Below are 5,453 nucleotides of genomic sequence, written 5' to 3'. Positions count from 1 at the left end.
TAATTCTGTGCCAGCCATTATGTTGGTCATCTTCATATGTTATCTCATTCAGTACTCTCAATAACTCTGAAGGCAATATTATTGTCCCTGCTTTACAAATATGGAAAATGAGGCATTAAGAAGGTAAGTGATATATCCAAGCCAATACAGCTAGTGAGCAGGTGAGTTAGACTTTGGATAACTGTAATGTATTTACCCTTTACTATGTGTCTGGCACTGGACCATGTGTTTCACAACATACAACATTTCATTTGACTCCAATAACAATGCTATGAGTTATGTGTTGTTATTGCTCCATTTTTGACATGAAGTAACTGAGCCATACAGCTGGCAAGCCTCCGAACTGGGAACTAAACCCAAGAAGTTTAAAACAAAAGCCTACACTCTTAGGCGCCACACTAGACTGTTTCATAGTTCTTTTCTGCCAAAATCTACCTCCTCACGGCATATTTATTGTTTGCAGCTTTCCCTGAGACATTCCACAGACCCACTTGAATAGGCATTTTCTCTATGACTTACCTTTAGACACAGAAAAATCTGAAACTCTTTAGGCAGTTTCAAAACAGGCAATATCTTTTAAAAACCACTTGACATATATACTAACAGAATTTGTGCAAACAAACTGTCATACGAATACACTTCAAGAATAGTATGGGAGATGCTCTTGTTAGAACCTTGCAAAGCCAATAACTTGATCAAACGCCTGCTTTAGGTTATTGCTGAGATACTACTCTGAATTTTATACAGCAAGGGATATGCAAATTTCAATAATCTCTTTAGATGAGATAAGCACTTCCTTCATTTAGGATAAAATCTGCGATTCTCTTCTCATGTAATAAAAGCAATGTTTTACTTGTCCCCCAAGTGTCTTCCCCCAACTCAAATCCCTCATTTAAGAGGTGGATTTCTGTTTTTTTTTTTCTTATTGTCTCTCTCTTTTTCCTGAAGGAAAATTAGGAGATGAAGAGAAAAGAAAATATACAGTCCCTCTGCAATGCATGCTTCTGTCTTAAAACCTATAAATAAATAAGCTCCACCGGAAGTTAGGAAAAAAAAAAAAAGGACAGTTGCTCATTTGAAGGAAAAGTTGGCTCAAATGTTCTTGTTTAGAAAGATTTTCACCTTTAAATGGAGTTTAAGAGCATGGCAAACCTCATGAATCACCAACAAAAGAAATTTGTACCACAAAAGTCCCCCTCCCTTTCTCAAATGCCCCCACCTCCTGTTTTGCCACACACACACACACATACACACACACAGTGACAGCTGTGAGCACCATTGACTGAAAACAAGCCTAGCAATTTATCAGACTTCACTTAAACAAGAGACAATTGGCATGGGCATTTTTACCCAGCAATTAGTTGCACTCATAATTTCTATAGCTTCATTTAACTGTAGGCACTAAAAGGATGGCTGAAGCTGAAAGCGCAGGTCCTTTTATCCTATGACCTCATTCCTTTTTCAGACAACTTACTTCCTTGAACAATCATTCACTTTAGTGACCACGCCCTTGAATTCCAATGTATCAAAGCAACACACCTCTCCTGACAGAACAGGACAATTTTCTGATTGTATATAGAAATTCTGGTGTAGTAGGGGAGCTTTCTTTGTAATCAAAGTAAAAGGGAAAGAAATTATGTAAGGAAATGGAAGTCCCAGCTGAATAATTATTAAGAGCAGAGATCATTTGTAAACACACATTCTCACCTGAGCTGCTCTCTAGAGTTAAATTTGGTTTCAAGTTTCAAATTCAAACTAATGGTAACATTTATAACACATGCATTAAAAGATCCCTTCTTGTATCAAAACTTGTTTTATTCAATAAAATACTGGTGGCCAAAACACAAAATAAGTTTTAAAAATGAAAAATAGGTAGACAAGTGGGGCACCTACAGGCCAGACACTATACTTGTTTGTCCTTAAAGTGGACTCTACTTGAACAATCAAATGGTATTTATCCAGACAACCATGGTGCTTCCTACATACTGTTGTTGTTGTTATGTGCCGTCGAGTCAGCCCTGACTCATAGCGACCCCTCCTTGGGTTTCCGAGGCAGTATCACTACAGAAGTAGGATTGCCCAACCTTCCTACATACTAGACACTTAATATATGTCTGTTCAATGAGTGAATGGTACTGAAAAATATTACATTCTGACCAATTTCTTTCACAACAGTCCCCCTATATACATGGAAAATATTTTGAATTTCATAAAAAGTTAATTTAATAGAGGGAAAATACAAATCTAAGACAAAGATTCATTTTTAATTAAATGGGGTAGGTTAATATTGAAGCTTTAATGGTTGAGATGTAAAGTTTTCTTTCAAGTAGCTTCTAGAACTCCATTCGTTTATTTACATGAACACATTCAGTTCTAAAATGCATCTTATGATCTTGATTACATCTGCATTTCATTTTACCTATTTTTATGGATGAATCAGGTAATTTTAATTCTATCATTAACTTAGAGAATTTCACCAGCAACTGGTTTCCACATTTAATTTTCTCTATGAAATACGCTTGTCAAACAGACAAAATAATCACCAAGAAAATTATAAAATACATCTGATCAATTATAGAAAAGAAACAAAGAAACAGAGCTCCCAGTTTGTTTATAGATGGGGAAATTTAAAATATGCTTATGTCTATAAATAACATTTCAGTCCACAAGAAGGTAATGGGGGAAGATGTTTTTTTTTTTTTTTTTAAAGCCAGAAATGGAAAACATTAAAATGTTCTAAAAAATTTGGTTAAATATGGAATGTCTATTATATGAGCAAAAAGTAAGATTCAGGAAGCAAAGCAAAGTAAGCTAAATTTTGGTTTCTCATATGGAACATGTTTTAGCACTCATCATTATATCGATTGTAAAATCTTACAAATTCTCTGAATGTTATCTAAACACCCAAATGCTAAAAACTTTAAAGCAAAAGTTTAAATAAATTCATGATGACCAAAAATTGACTGTATTACCCATTTTCCTAGCTGCCATGGTCACAAATTCTGGCATGATAATCATTGCCACATACCAACTCAAAATGCTTCTGAAACATAACATATTAAGGAGAGATATTATTAGGATACATAATGAAAAGAAGGTTTTTTGAGTAATACGAACTACTTACTCATACTTGGCATGGAATATAATAAAACTACTACCACATCTTACCAATTTCATCAGTGTGAGCGTAATTCCAGATCAAATCTAGGTACTACTTTATACAATGCTATCCTGCCAATAAGCAGGGAGAAAATAAAATAAATTAGATTTTCCTAGTCACATTCTTTGTGGCAGCTAATCTACAAGATTTCTTACCAAATTCTCTTTTAGTTGATTTATGAATTCCCTTTGATATTTACCTCAGTTTGAGATTTTACAGTCAAATTTTCCCTCTTGTCCTCTAAGACAATGAGATCTCTCTCTCTCTCTCTTCATTCATCACATAGCTAGTATCTCAACTGCTCCACCCTCACCATGGCCCATACTTTTCTCTCCATTTTTTAACCATAAATATCTTTTGTTGTTGTTGTTGTTATGTGCCGTCGAGTCAGCCCTGACTCATAGCGACCCCTCCTCGGGTTTCCGAGGCAGTATCACTACGGAAGTAGGATTGCCCAACCTTCCTTCCGAGGAGTGGCTGATGGGTTTGAACCGCCAGCCTTCTGGTGAGCAGTCAAGTGCCTTAGTCACTATGTTACCAGAGCTCCCTAAATATCTTTAGACCTCTCAATATACTTCATTCCAATCTCGTATCCTAGTTATTGTGGCCACAATTTTTATCCCTAATGTTTTTTATATACTCCTCTATGGGGAGTTATATTTCAGAATGGAGATAGATAGTCTTGTAAGGATCACTTTGACAGATATCAGGTAGGAGGAAGGAAAGTCTTTAAAAATAAATAAGTAAATAACTCTACCAGCTGGGTACCGGGATTATTAAAAGGGAAAGTTGAACCAAGGAGCATACCATGATCCTATATTTCTTATGTAGCCAATACTTAAAATTTGCCAGATTTCAGCCTTTAAATCTATAGCTAGCTATCTTTCTTTTACTAGCAAGTTGACCAGCAGGAAAAAAAAAAAGAGGCTAAATATGCCTAGCTATGGCAGATAGAATTATTTTAGCATTCTCATGAAAATAGTAATTTATATTTTTGGTCTTCATATTATTATTGTTAGGCTACTATGGAACTAAAGCTACCCACTTTGTTATAACAAATATTAAAATGTACATTGGAATTATTCTTATCATTTATACAAACTACTATTTTTGATCTTCATATTCTTCTTCATTTTGACGTCCATGTAGGTGGAGTTTTTCTCAACCAGGAAATTACAGGCAGTGAATCTTGCTTGGCTTTTTAAAAATATTTCATGTTTCCCAAACGAAGCTAAGGGTGAAATTAAAAAGTAAAAATTTGGCCTTTGAAAATTTGGCTGATATATGTCTTCAAGTATTTTATTTTATATTTTTTTAAACACTTTCCTTCTTCCTACCTGATATATGCCAAAGTCATCCTTACATGTTGTTTTTATTATACATTTTAGAGATGTCACTTCTTATCTTACTTTAAGTTTGTGGTTTTGGGGACAAAAAAATTCTACATTCTTCAAGATTGGTATAATAATGTAGCATAGGATAATATTCATCCTAACAGCTGCTTTATGAGCTTTTTACAGTCCAAATTTTATGTTGAAAACATAATTTTGGTTTAGATAGATTATTTCTCAAAAGCTTAAGACATGCACATTTAATGCAAAGAGAGTCAACGAATGAAAATAGACATATACCAAAAATCAAACCTTGGAGTTGATTTCAACTCATAGCAGCCCTATAGGACAGAATAGAACTACTCCATAAATTTCCAAATCTGTAATCTTTATGGAAGTTGACTGCCTCATCTTTCTCCCACAGATTGGCTGGTGGGTTTGAACTGTCAACATTTCAGTTAAAGAGCTGTTGATTTTACATAGTTTTGTAACGCTCCTTTTCATTCATTGGCAATATTATTAGCCACAGGTAGTGGATGTTAAAATAATCATTTCCATAAACTAATTTATTTCATTTTAAAGGGTACCTTAGAATTCCACCTTTTTTCCCTTTCATATAACAATTGATTGCATCTCATCTTTTTTGATCTACATCACTTTTTCAATATTCCTCCTACCAGTATTCCATAAATCATTCACAATTTCTATTGCATAAGAATGAATGTGTAATTTTCAGAAGATGAAACATACCCGCCAATTCAAACAGACATTTGCACCTGTCACTTGTCTTGGAACAGCAGACTATTTACTGAACACATACAATTGTTTAGCCACGCAGTATATGCCATTGTCCTTGTAATACCACATTTGATACAAAAAAAAAAAAAGAAAAAGAAAAGCTTGCTTCTGAAGTAAATGAGGGGAACTGGTTCTTAAAAACCTACTGTATTTAAGTTGAGGAT

At 34.4% G+C, this 5,453-nt stretch overlaps 1 protein-coding gene across 1 annotated transcript in view; it reads right to left on the bottom strand.

Moving 5' to 3' along the window:
* Positions 1-5,453, bottom strand: part of POF1B (POF1B actin binding protein) — a 164,781-nt gene that overhangs the window by 158,285 nt on the left and 1,043 nt on the right. The window lies entirely within an intron of this gene.

Source organism: Orycteropus afer, unplaced genomic scaffold, assembly GCF_000298275.1.
Source record: "Orycteropus afer afer isolate SDZICR_OR568_19922 unplaced genomic scaffold, OryAfe1.0 scaffold00898, whole genome shotgun sequence".
Classification (NCBI taxonomy): Eukaryota; Metazoa; Chordata; class Mammalia; order Tubulidentata; family Orycteropodidae; genus Orycteropus; species Orycteropus afer.
This window is presented reverse-complemented; position numbering and strand designations above follow the sequence as displayed.